Source organism: Portunus trituberculatus, chromosome 37 (assembly GCF_017591435.1).
Source record: "Portunus trituberculatus isolate SZX2019 chromosome 37, ASM1759143v1, whole genome shotgun sequence".
NCBI lineage: Eukaryota > Metazoa > Arthropoda > Malacostraca > Decapoda > Portunidae > Portunus > Portunus trituberculatus.
The window spans coordinates 29,168,222-29,182,610 of NC_059291.1; the positions used below are offsets into that span (position 1 = coordinate 29,168,222).

General features: G+C 43.0%; 1 long non-coding RNA gene across 1 annotated transcript; it reads right to left on the reverse strand.

The window, feature by feature from the left end:
- Positions 1-287: 287 nt before the first annotated feature.
- On the reverse strand, positions 288-835 carry LOC123514304. The gene is made up of 2 exons (XR_006677559.1): positions 536-835; positions 288-427 (listed from the first exon to the last, which is right to left on the reverse strand). It is a non-coding gene; the product is annotated as an uncharacterized LOC123514304 (long non-coding RNA).
- Positions 836-14,389: the final 13,554 nt, after the last annotated feature.

Consider the following 14,389-nt stretch of genomic DNA (forward strand, 5'->3'; position numbering starts at 1 on the left):
GTTGGAAGTTAGCACGCTGCCCCCCCCCGCAACCCCCAACGGAACGCAAGGGAACGCGCAAGCCATACGGGTATTGTTGACAAAGATGGCCGTCCAAGCTGCTCTCCTCCTCCTCGCTCAAGAGCTCGCAAAAGACCCTCTGTTGGACGCTGCAGAGCTCCTCTTAGCACGAGAGGAGGAAATATTGCTGGGGCAAGAGGAAGAGGGAGAAGAGAGGTTGCCAAGGCAAGGAGAAGAGGGAGATGATAGGCCGCCAAGTCCTGTGAGGGTCAAGGACTATGCAGAGATGATAGTGCCTCTTTACTCCGGGAAAGACTTATAGAACACTTTCGAATGCAAAGGGAAACTGTCCCTGCAGCCACAGGTGCTGGAGGGGCCTCTGCAGCAGCTACCATGGCGGTAGAGGCTGTCTCTTCTGCCTCAGAGGCTGTGTGAAGAAATGCGACACATATAACACCGTCTTTTATTGCTATAAATACTAATATTTTCGTCATATTGCCTTATTCCAGCATTCTACAAGGGATAACAGACTTACCACATTGTTTTTGATGTTCTGTGACGTCGCATAAGCTGTCAAAATAGCATTTACATCCCCCACACTGATAATATAGTGGTGAAGCGGCGGACGTCTGCGGTTTGTTGATAAACAATAGTTGCCAGACACCGCCAAGCATTCACCTCCGAGGAGCGCAAGGTCCCGCACGCTTCCGCAAGGCGAGCCGTATGCTGGTCCCCCCCGATTCGGGGGAAGTATGCCATACTGTACGCCATACGGTCCCCAACGGAACGCGGCCCAGGCACACACCACACACCGGGGCAACAAGATCACAACTCCTCGATTTACATCCCGTACCTACTCACTGCTAGGTGAACAGGGGCTACACGTGAAAGGAGACACACCCAAATATCTCCACCCGGCCGGAGAATCGAACCCCGATCCTCTGGCTTGTGAAGCCAGCGCTCTAACCACTGAGCTACCGAGCGTGTGTGTGTGTGTGTGTGTGTGTGTGTGTGTGTGTGTGTGTGTGTGTGTGTGTGTGTGTTTGTGTGTGTCTGTGTGTGTGTGTGTGTCAGAGATTACGTTCTTACTCGCTGTAAAAAGGGAGGAGCTCTTTGGCACATCACCTTAATACTCATAAGGCAATTTCCTCATCGTAATCTAAATAGTGTGCATCCTACTTCTCTCTCTCTCTCTCTCTCTCTCTCTCTCTCTCTCTCTCTCTCTCTCTCTCTCTCTCTCTCTCTCTCTCTCATATATATATATATATATATATATATATATATATATATATATATATATATATATATATATATAAATCTATCTATCTATCTATCTATCTATCTCTCTCTAGGAAACTGATAAGAGGGATGCTTTTGCTGTAAGATATTAAGTCATATCATCAATATGGGCAGCAGCAGCAGCAGCAGCAGCAGTAATAGTAGTAAAGGTGCGATCTGATCCACTTCACTATACAGGCAGAAAGTAAACTGATATGAAACAGTAAGGTAAATGCTGACGGAGCATTCAAACCGCATTCAGATCCTTGTCGTCTTCGCCATTGAATATCTAAGGTTCTCGTTACTCTCCTGCAGAGTGGCGCGGTGCTAGTAACGGCAGTGGTGAGAGATGAGCAGTGCATTTTGAGCTACATATATCCTGACTTCCAGCAGTATACGAATCGCCAGTCCCCGAGGGATGACTGCCAGCAGTAACATCTGGCATCACGCCCATTCGGTTCTACAAACTGGTGACATGCCGATGTATAACGCCGTAAAGTGGACGCACTAAAACATTGTAGCGATACTTTGTCTGCCTGCGCAAACCAATGGACTCGGCATCGCAAGCGTCCGCTGTACGTTGCCACTCGGCAGCAAATGCTCGTAGATGCACAGGCAAGGCCGATCACAGAGGAGGGCCAGATAATACCTGGTTGGGTGACCTCCCATCACCTGAAGTGTTCCTTTATTCTAGCAGGCAACGTGCAAAGCCGCCTTCATCCAGTCTGCCGTAGTGGTGATGAACCTCTTCGAAACTTTCACAACAGCCTCTGCATGTCCACTGGTCCTCGAGTTGTACGCTTCAAGAAGGGGCAGGAAGTTGACGAAGGGAATTTTCGTCCACCATCCTTCATTCCCATTCCTATTTACGCTATAGTAGTTGTTCTTACTGCTGTTGTTATAGTTTCCGTTATTGTTATCGTTGCCGTCTTCATTGTCAGTATCGTACGAAGTTGTTTTGAAATATGATGTTTACAATGTAGAAGTAGTAGTAGTAGTAGTAGTAGTAGTAGTAGTAGTAGTAGTAGTAGTAGTAGTAGTAGTAGTAGTAGTAGTAGTAGTTGTTGTTGTTGTTGTTGTTGTTGTTGTTGTTGTTGTTGTTGTTGTTTTCCATGCAAGAGGGAAACTTGCCAAGGACAACGAAACATTAAAAAACAGGCCCAATTGAAGGCAAGCTTCCTAAAAGAATAGTAAAGCATTAGCCGAGAGTCTAAGACAAATGTCTCGACATCTTTCTCTCTTAAAAATAGTCAGGTCGTAGGAAGAATGAAATACAGAAGCAAGCAGGGAGTTCCAGAGTTTACCAGTGAAAGGTATGAATGATTGACAGTATTGGTTAACTCTTGTATTAGATAATTAGAGGGTTGGACAGAATAGGGATGAGAGGAAGTTAGCAAGATCAATAGAGCAGTCAGCATGAAAATAGCGATAAAAATAGAAAGACCTGCAACATTTCGGCGGTGAGAAAGAGGCTTTGGGGTCGCCGTGGTACAGTGGAACCATCCGTGCTTTGATGTCCGAGGGATCTCCAAGCGCACGAGCTCGAATCCTGTCCACGGTCCGAGTGTAGGTTGGGCTTCCTCACTCAGGCAGCGGTTTCCTAGCGGATGGGCTTTGAGATAGGAAGTACCCCCAAAAGTACCCCCTTCAGCCCATAAATTCCCGTGAAAAGTCCACATGGTATGAATAAAAAAAAAACTGTGTGAGTGGAACCCTCCAAACATGCGAAGAGCACTCCATACAAGGACAGATCGGGCCGTTTTTTTTTTTTTTTTTTTTTTTACATTACAAGGGCACTGGCCAAGGGAAAACAAAGTGTTGGAAAAAAAAAATCCCGCTGTTGTACAGAGTTAACAATTGGAGGGGCGAGAAAAACTGGCGGAGACGCCTCAGAATGCCTAACTTCATAGAAGCCGTTTCAGCAAGAGATGTGAAGTTTCTAGTTAAGATTATGAGTAAAGGACAGACCGAAGATATTCAGTGTGGAAGAGGTAGACAGTTGAGTGTTATTGAAGAAGAGGGGATAGTTGTCTGGAAGGTTGTGTCGAGTTGATAGATGGAGGAATGAGTTTTTGAGAAATTGAACACTACTAAGTTTTCTCTGCCCCAATCAGAAATCTTAGAAAGATCAGAAGTCAGGAGTTCTGTGGCGTCCTTGCGTGATCTGTTTTCTTCCTGAAGGGTTGGTCTTCTCTGAAAGGACGTGGAAGGATGTAGGGTGGTATCATCAGCGTAGGAGTGGATAGGATAAGAAGTTTAGTTAAGACGGTCATTAATGAATAATAGAAAGAAAGTGGGTGATAGGACAGAACCTTGAGGAACACAACTATCAATAGATTTAGGAGAACAGTGGCCGTCTACCACGGCTGCAATAGAACGGTCAGAAAGAAAACTTGAGATAAAGTTGCAGAGAGAAGGATAGAAACCGTATGAGTGCAGTTTTGAAATCAAAGCTTTATGCCAGACTCTATCAGAAGCTTTAGATATGTCTAACGCGACAGCAAAAGTTTCACCGAAATCTCTAAAAGAGGATGACCAAGACTCAGTAAGGAAAGCCAGAAGATCACCAGTAGAGCGACCTTGACGGAAGCCATACTGGCGATCAGATACAAGATTGTGAAGTGACAGATGTTTGAGAATCTTCCTATTCAGGATAGATTCAAAAACTTTAGACAAGCAAGAAATTAAAGCTATAGGACGGTAGTTTGAGGGATTAGAACGGTCACCCTTTTTAGGAACAGGCTGAATGTAGGCAAACTTCCAGCAAGAAGGAAAGGTAGAAGTCGATAGACAGAGTTGAAAAAGTTTGGCCAGGCAAGGTGCAAGCATGAAAGCACAGTTTTTAAGAACAATAGGAGGGACCCTATCAGGTCCATAAGCCCTCCGAGGGTTTAGGCCAACGAGGGCATGGAAAACATCATTACGAAGAATTTTGATTGAAGACATGAAATAGTCAGAGGGAGGAGAGAGGAGGACAAGCCCAGAATCATCCAAGGTGGAGTTGTTAGCAAAGGTTTGAGAGAAGAGTTCAGCTTTAGAGACAGAAGAGATGGCAGTGGTGCCATCAGGATGAAATAAAGAAGAGAAAGATGAAGAATTAAAGTTATTGGAGATGTTTTTGCCCAGATGCCAGAAGTCAGGAGGGGGGAGTTAGAGTTTGGAAGATTTTGACATTTTCTATTTATGAAGGAGTGTTTGGCAAGTTGAAGAACAGACTTGGCATGATTCCGGGGAGAAATATAAAGTGCGCGAAATTCAGGATGTGGAAGGCTCAAGTATCTTTTGTGGCCACGAGAACAACCTGAGTTAAACCAAGGTTTAGGTTTAGGTTGAGAAAAAAAATGAGGAATGTACGCCTCCATGCCAGACACTATCATCTCTGATATGCGTTCAGCACAAAGAGATGGGTGTTGTTGTTGTTGTTGTTGTTGTTGTCGTCGTCGTCGTCGTCGTCGTCGTCGTCGTCGTCGTCGTCGTCGTTGTTGTGGCATGTGCTGTTCTTCCTGTTAACGTTGTCGTATCTTATTACTGCATTCTATTGCTCCAAAGACAGACTTGGTGCCGAAGAGAAGATGGAGAGAAGGAAGCGCGGGAGGAGGGAAGGAGGTAAAGGAAATTGGAAGAAATATGATGGAATTGAGTTGAACGAGGATAACGAAGGAGAAAGAAAGGAGGAACAGGAGGAGGAGGAGGAGGAGGAGGAGAAGATCGGAGAAAATAAGAAAGATGAGAAAGATTAAGTCAAAGATGTCAACAAGGAAGCAAAAAAGGGAGCAGGAAGATGGCAAGAAAGACGACCACGACTAATATAATGAATAAAATGGTCGTTACGAAGACACGTATGAGAAAAACGATGATAAAAGAATATATGAGTGAATAGAATACAAAATAGAACTGCAAGGACAAGTACGAAGAAGAGGAAGTGGATGAGAAAGAGGACAAAGACGAGAATAAAGATCGGAAAAGAAAAGACCGTTTACAACCTCGTGGGAATAATTAAGGATAATTCGTCTGCACACGTAGTCATGAGCTGATGATGACGATGACGATGATGATGATGATGATGATGATGATGATGCTCTTTCAATGGCAACCACGTAAAGAAAAGAGGAGTGTGAGGAGATGAGGGTGGAGGACGATAACGAAGAGTAGATGTCGAGCAGTGAGATAAACAAGGGTATGGTGTGGAGGATTACTAATTGGAGAAGAAAAGGGTGTGAGAAGAAGAAGGGAAGAGGGTGATTTTGTGATATGGAAAAGGATTGTAAGAAGAATAAGAGAACAATGTTAATTAGGGAAGGAGAAAGATGAGAAAGAGGAAGAAGACAATAAGGGGAATGAGAAATAGTGAAGTGATGGGAAGGGATGGTGGAAAAGAGGGTGAAGAAAGGAAATTAAATACACATGCTCTTTCAATGGCAACCACGTAAAGAAAGACCCATCATGCCTATTTATTTTCTTTCTTCACCCTCTTTTTCACTATCCTTTCCCATCGCTTCACTATATCTCATTCCCCTTATTGTCTTCTTCCTCTTCCTCATATTTCTCCTCTAATTAACATTGTTCTCTTATTCTTCTTACTACCCTTTTCCATATCACAAAATCACCCTCTTCCCTTCCTTTTCTCACACCCTTTTCTTCTCCAATTAGTAATCCTCCACACCATACTCTTGTTTATCTCACTGCTCGACGTCCACTCTTCGTTATCTTCCTCCATACTCATCTCCTCACAATCCTCTTCTCTCCTACATCCAGCTGCTGCTCCTCCTTGTTGACCCTTCTTTCCTACTTTCCTTCACCCTTAACACCGCACTTCCTCCACCACACACACCTGCTCCACCATACTCTGAAGGCAGGTAAGAGATATTTGGTAGTGGTAATGGTGCTGGTGGTGGTGGTGGTAGCAGTGGTAATGGTTAAGTACGCATCTCTCTCTCTCTCTTTCCCTCTCTCTCTCTCTCTCTCTCTCTCTCTCTCTCTCTCTCTCTCTCTCTCTCTCTCTCTCTCTCTCTCAGCTCAGTTTCATAATTGTATTCGTGGCTCAGATGGCGTACAAATAAGTGGGTAGGCGGGCAGATAGAAAAAAAAATACACACACACGCACACACACACATACACGAGTCAAAACATTTAAGCATTCGTGTTCGTTTTATGTTCTGCCTCTGTGCGTTATAAAGACCTTTATTGGAGTGTGTGTGTGTGTGTGTGTGTGTGTGTGTGTGTGTGTGTGTGTGTGTGTGTGTGTGTCTGCCCACCTACATTTATTCTGCACACACACACACACACACACACACACACACACACACACACACACACACACACCGTTACTAAAATTACACACACGCGTCAAAACAAGGCACTGGCTGAGCGGAAACAATCACTGCTAGTTGAGTTAAATTTTTCCAGTTCGAACCGTTCATTTTCCCATCATATGCATTCCACCCTTTTCCTTCCTTCCTTTCATTCACGATCCTCCCCTCAGTTCTTCCCCTTCCGCCACATTCTTCCTATAATCAGCAACCGTTAGAAGCCCTTCACTGCATTCCTCTTCTTTCATTATCAGTGTCTCTGGGTTTAATTTTGTTTTTATGTAAGGATAACCGGCTAAGGGCAACAAAAATTGAGATTGAAAAAGAAGACCCATTGAGGTGCCAGTTCCCAAACAAGATATGTAGACAGAAGGATGTTTTTTTTTTTTTTTTTTTTTTTTTTGCGTGAAGAAGTGAAGAATGTATGTGCAGCTAGATGCATGTAGTGTTGTGTGAAGGAAGAAGGGAAGTTGTGACTGCCCTCTTGTATTGTGAGACACAAAGGGAAACGTTCAGTGAGGTCACAGCTAATTTAATGATAAGTTCACAGCACCCCTAAACCAATGCTATTAGACCTCACTGGGAGTAGTTATCGTTTCGGCAGATGTATACTGCCTCCTCCTATAATGCCACGCCCATTATGTCACTGTTGTTATGATCCTCACCTGCAGGTCTCAGGTGGACGTGGGAAGAACAGTTAAAGTTTCTATATGTGTCCAATAGGTGTTTCTCATTATGTCTCCTGAAAGTCTCTCTTATTCATACAGTTCATCCCAGTGAGATTGTTTGTTATATGATGGAGTCGGACACATTTCACTAGTAAATATTCCATGCTTGAGTGTCCTAAGTAAATGGCAAGTGTCCCTCCAGGGTCCTGTTCACGGAGTGTAGCGAAGGTGTGAAGGTGTAGCGTAGCGCAACTGTAGCGACATGTTGTTAATAATTGCTGCCATTTGGTCGGTACCTTTATTTTTTTTTATTACGTAGGGAAGAGGGCCAGCCAAGGGCAAAAGAAAGAAAGTTAGAAAAAGGCTCTCCAAAGAGTTCAAAAAGTGCCAAAACCGTCAGCCAGAATTAGGGGAGCAAATGCCTCGATACCTCCCTCTTAAAAGAAGACAAGTTGTAGGAATTCGGAAATACAGATGCAGGGAGGGAGTTCCAGAGTTTACCAGTGAAAGGGATGAATGATTGAGCGTACTGGTTAACTCTTGCATTACAGAGTTGGACAGAATAGGGATGAGAGGAAAGGATGAAGAAGTGAAGTTATTTGAGATGTTTTTGGCTAGATGCCAGAAGTCACGAGGAGAGTTTGAGTTTGAAAGATTTTGACATTTCCTATTTATGAAAGAGTGTTTGGCAAGTTGAAGAACAGACTTGGCATGATTCCGGGCAGAGATATAAAGTGCATGAGATTCAGGAGATGGAAGGCTCAAGTACCTTTTGTGGGCAACCTCTCTATCATGTATAGCACGAGAACAGGCTGAGTTAAACCAAGGTTCAGAAGGTTTAGGTTGAGAAAAGAATGAGGAATGTACGCCTCCATGCCAGATACTAACACCTCTGTTATGCGTTCAGCACAAAGAGATGGGTCTCTGACACGGAAGCAATAATCATTCCAGGAAAATCAGCATAATACCTCCTCAGGTCCCCCAACTGGCAGAGGCAAAACGCCAGAGGCACCTTCGCTTTGGGGATCCTGCGGAGGGATTGGAAAAATAGGACAAGATACAGAAATGAGATTGTGATCGGAGGAGCCCAACGGAGATGAAAGGGTGACAGCATAAGCAGAAGGGTTAGAGGTGAGGAAGAGATCAAGAATGTTGGGCGTGTCTCCAAGACGGTCAGGAATACGAGTAGGGTGTTGCACCAGTTGCTCTAGGTCATGGAGGATAGCAAAGTTGAAGGCTAGTTCACCAGGGTGGTCAGTGAAGGGAGAGGAAAGCCAAAGCTGGTGGTGAACATTGAAATCTCCAAGAATGGAAATCTCAGCGAAAGGGTAGAGGGACAGAATGTGCTCCACTTTAGAAGTTAAGTAGTCGAAGAATTTACTATAGTCAGAAGAGTTAGGGGAGAGATAAACAGCACAGATGAATTTAGTTTGAGAGTGATTGTTAAGTCGTAGCCAGATGGTGGAAAATTCGGAAGACTCAAGAGCGTGGGCACGAGAGCAAGTTAAGTCATTGCGTACATAGACGCAACATCCAGCTTTGGAATGAAAATGAGAATAGAGAAAGTAGGAGGGAACAGAGAAGGGGCTACTCTTAGTTACCTCAGACAGCTGTGTTTCGGTGAGGAAAAGAAGATGAGGTTTAGTAGAGGAGAGGTGGTGTTCCACAGATTGAAAATTAGATCTAAGACCGCGAATGTTGCAAAAGTTAATGTAGAAAAAGTTGAGGGAGGTGTCAAGGCATTTGTGGTCTTGAACAGGAGAGGTGTCCGACCTGGGGACCTGAAGTCTATATAGCAACATGTCGAGGTATTTGCGATCTTTGTGCTTATTAGTATGACACTCTTGAATGAACATTGGACTTAACACGTAGCACTAACGAAAAGTTGCTTCTTGCAAACTGTAAATCTTGGTTTCTAATGTTTGTCTGCATTCATTGTTAAATTGGATAACCGTACGTATATATGTATGACATTTTATTGAGGTATGCAAGACCTCACGAAACTAACTTTATTTATACATGACAATCAAGTACCTATTATTATTTTTGTCATTACTATTATTGTTGGAGGAGTGTCTATACATTATTAATATTATTAATATCATTATCATTGTAATTACTAGTAGTAGTAGTAGTAGTAGTAGTAGTAGTAGTAGTAGTAGTAGTAGTAGTAGTAGTAGTAGTAGTAGTATCCAGAAGAGAAATTAATTACGTTGATAAATTTCCAAATCCGAATATCATAAGTGAGTCCCACGAGCCTTTCCAGCATCCTATTTGCCCGATACTAAAATATCAACCAGTGTAAATGTGCTCATGAGAAAACATTTTCCTGCTCATCCTAACATCCTAACCATTCTCAGCCAATATCCCTCCCTCCTGTGTACATTAGAGTGGTCCCAGAAGTGAGTCTCGGCCAGCACCACGAGTCCTTGCCCTCCCCCTGCCAGAGTGGTATCGGTAAAGGTCGTGCCAGTAATAAATGGACCTGAATGTCGCAGTAAATACCCAGCGGACTATTCCAGATTTATGGAGAGCGGAAGAGCTTGGAACTACTGCCGGGCAATCACTTTCAGATGGCCAGGCGCTCGGCAACTGCCCGCCAGATCATGAGCCGTATGCCGGGAGGAAGAATGTCCAAGTAATTATCACAGCAGTAAAAAGAAATGTAAAGAGAAATCGCACCCCATATTTTTGAGGGATTAAGAAAAATGTACCGCGTGTTGCCGGATTCTTGTGCAAGTTTCCGGGATACGAGACGAGCAAATTGAATAAATAACGGTGAAATTGTAAAAATGTGAAGTTAAGAATTAGGTAATTAACTCCCTAAAGCCGCGCTGCGATGTCTATTATGATTTTGCTTCCCCTCCCGAACCCGGCAGAACACTATTAGGTAGAAAATATGTTGTCAAATCTCTGCTCCCTATAAAAATGAAGGATGATAAGACTTGGTTAATTCTGCAGATACGTTCATTATTCCCTCTCCAAAAATTTATCGAAGCCAGGCAAAGGAAGACAAGCAAAGACAGAATGCTCCACAGGTGACATATGTAGCAGAATTGGCGACAAGATAATGAAAAAACAGTCTATTTAATGAGATGAACGTGGCACCTCATTCATTTACCGGAAACGTGAGTACACAAGCCGTGAGCAGCAAATAAAACATCAACAAAAGCAACAATACAAAAACAACAGCAACAATACAACAACAATAGCGACAGCACTAGCACCAACAACAGCACCACAACACCAGTACGTTGCCACACAGTCACCAGGGACAAAAACAGGGAAAAACAAAAGCAAGGGGATCGCGTCGTCCTGGTTGTCAGTGTAGGATAATTCACACAGACATTGAGGCCATTTAATTACGCCGGTGTGTCTTTCCTTCCATCTTAATCTTCTCCCGCTTTTGTCATTTGGCGGATGGGCATATTTACAGTAAGAGAGAGAGAGAGAGAGAGAGAGAGAGAGAGAGAGAGAGAGAGAGAGAGAGAGAGAGAGAGAGTGAGTGAGTGAGTGAGTGAGTGAGTGAGTGAGTGAGTGTGTGTGTGTGTGTGTGTGTGTGTGTGTGTGTGTGTGTGTGTGAGTGAGTCAGTGAGTCAGTGTGTGTGTGTGTGTGTGTGTGTGTGTGTGTGTGTGTGAGTGAGTGAGTGTGTGGTCAGCCCTCGTCCGAGTCGGACGTGCCTGGGTTCGCTCCGAGAAATCTGGATTACAGCTATGGCGGGACGTCCTCTGGCAGATTTGAAGAAGCTACAACGTAATCAACTAAAATCAATCAACAAGGATGAGTTGATTGAAGCTATAGTATCTGCTGAAGATCGTAATCATGAAGCAACGGCCATACTAGAAGATCGCCTGTTGAGTATTGCCAACGAACTAGCAGCCCTAAGACAAGTTGTGACAAATTCCGAAACAGCTGTGGACAAGAAACTGTCGGAAATGCAACAAAAACTAGACAAGCAGACTGACATAATAACGAAGCAACAGTTATTCCTCGAGCAACTTAATCGGAAGGAAAGAGAAACAAACATAGTGGTGCTGGGCGTCCCAGACGAGGAAGAAGCACTGGAAGGAGCTACATGTGACGACGACAAACTACACAAGATCTGGAATGTGATTGGCACTAATACCACGATCCGATCACATAGAAGGCTAGGGAAGCGCGAGCCAGGCAGTACACGCCGAAGACCCATCCTTGTTATTGTTGACAGCAAGAACGACCGTGACAATACCCTGGTAAAATCATCAGAACTGAAGGAACGTGGTGCCCCATATGACAAAGTCTTTATCAAGAAGGATGTACACCCAGCAGTTCGGCAGGAATGGAAAAGATTACGTGATGCCGCAGCAGCGAAAAAGGAACGACCAGATAATCAGGAGTGTACTATTCGTTTAGACGTAAGGGAGAGAAAACTGTATCGTGAAGGAGTGGTGATTGATCAGTGAAATTTGCATCATTTTTAGGAAGACTACAGAATCAGTGTAAAAATATGTCATGGAATATAAATTCTGTAAAGACGAAGACTGAAAAAAGTGATGTTTTGTTAATGTTAAGCAGCTGTGATATAGTGTGTTTGTGTGAGGTAAAGACTGCACTACAAGTGTCAGTCCCTGGATTTGTATGTTATAGTAGTGTTGACCAAAGAAATGCGCATCGTGGTGGCGTCTATGTGTTAGTTAAGACAAAGCTGCGGCAGTATATCACGGAAGTGGATACCAAAATGAGAGATCAAGTGTGGATGAAGTTACAGTGTTTTCCTGGTGTGTTATTTGGGTTTTGCTATGTCCCCTCCAGACTCGCCATACTTTGATTTCGCTACACTTAGTTACATTCAAGAGAGGGTGAAGTCGAGAGAGGATGGAACTAATTGTATCATAGTTGGGGATTTGAATGCTCGATTCGGAGAAACAGTGAGTGAGATTCCAGAAGCCCTTGGACTCGAACAGCTGTCGTACCCGAGCATTCCGAACCAGATTCGTACACCTAATGATAACGCTAGGTTTTGCTCGGTATCTGTCTCGAAGGTAATCTTCTAGTGATGAACAACCTACAAACACGAGACAAATATTTTCCAAGTAAACTTACGTATAGGCAGGGCATGCAATTTGTATCAGAGTTGGATTTATGCCTCGTATCACCAAATGTTATTGATTGTATCCATAGCTTTGATGTCAACCAGGATGTGTCATTGCCTTCTGATCATGCTCCCATATCTGTATCGTTGAAGCCTCCATCCTTCAATATGAATTCTTTGTATGACCGAGCTTGTGAGTTAGGAGCTCATGCTGCTTTGATCTCACCATCACACTCTAGATTGATAGAGAAACCAATTAAATTTGACTCCATTGATCCTGAAATGTTTTCAGCTGTACTGTTTCTACATACGTGACACGTTATACAAATGTGCAGGAGAGTCAAGGGTTGGTAACCAAACCCCACAATATGATGAACGCCTTGGTAGGTGGGATCGCTTATTAAAGTGCGGTGATGAAGTACGTATTTGGAGTAGCATTAACTGGCGTGGAGAAGTGCACTGCAATGATGCTAATATAACAACCTCAACTGATACGGAATTTAAAGATTATTTAGAACAAACTCTAAACCCACCTTATGTTGAAGAACATGATGTTGATGTTCATACTAATACTTATATTCCAATTTTAGATGATCCTATCACCCAACAGGAAGTATACAGACAAATCGGCAAGTTGAAAGGCAACAAGGCCTGTGGTCCTGATGGGTTAACACCGGGAATATTCAAACTGTTGCCAAGGAGTTGGATTCTGTGTATTGTTACTTTGTTTAACTCTATATTCATTTCAGGCATGTACCCTCAAAGCTGGATGTCAGCTAAAATGAGTATGGTGTTCAAACGTGGGTCACGAGCTATGGTCTCAAACTATCGAGGCATCAGTGTAATCAATAGTTTGTCTAAAATATATGACATGATACTTTGTGATCGACTGAGTAAATGGTTCATACCGTGTCGTGAGCAGGCAGGAGGCCAGGCTGGAAGAGGATCCACTGAACATATTGCAGCTCTTAGATTATTGACAGACTTAGCAAAAAGAAAGAAATTCAAGTTATTTATTGTGTTTGTAGATTTTTCGCAAGCTTACGATAGAGTGAGTATTGCTTACTTCACTAATAAGGTTAGGGTGTGGAATGACTATGCTTTGCGCTATTGTTGCTATGTATAGAGAAACTAACTGTATTGTGGGTACTGCACTTATTACTGCTTCTATTGGTGTACGCCAGGGATCCCCGACTTCTTGTTTGTTGTTTATCTTATATGTGAATGATCTCATTATAATGTTAAAACAAAATTGTGGATGGGATGGCTTTCTAGGCTGGTTGCATGTGCTTGCCCTCATGGATGATACCATTTTATTGTCAACCTCTAGGCATTCTATGATTGAAAACTTAAGATTCTAAATAGGTTTTGTAATACCCATGAAATGAAAATAAATGTGCGTAAAACTAATTTTTTTTTGTAGTGAATGGTGACGATGAAGATAAACAGCCAATTAGGGTAGATGATGTAGTGGTTGAAGCTTGTGATCGTTATGTATATCTAGGTAGTCCGTTTACAGCTGACGGGTCTGTTTCTTCTGCAATTAAAATTCATGCAGAAAACAAAATGTGTCATGTGCTAAAATTTGTTGCTTTTGTTAACAAGAATAATGATGCTCCCTTTTATGTAAAAATCAAAGTATTTCAGGCTGCTCTCATGTCGACCTTGCTGTATGGTTGTGAGTCATGGCTTGGAGGAGATTTGAAGCCAGTTAACAAATTATACCTGTGGTGCGTCAAACAACTGTTAGGGGTGAGGAAGACCACTTGTAATGACTTGTGTTTATTAGAATTAGGATTACCCCCACTACGTACCCTGGTCATCAGTAAACAGCGCAGGTTTTTTTTTTCACGTATGTGGAACGAAAGACAACATACGCACTGTCTTGGGTTATAATTACCACACTGCCCGTCTCTTAAGGGATTTACTCAACAATAACATCGATGATTTACAAATTGCTTTTGACGACAGGAGAGAAAAAGTTTTGAATTCTGATTCATCAAGATTTCAACTTTATTGTATGGTGAACCCAAACTTAAAACCCCATGAAATCTATATAAAA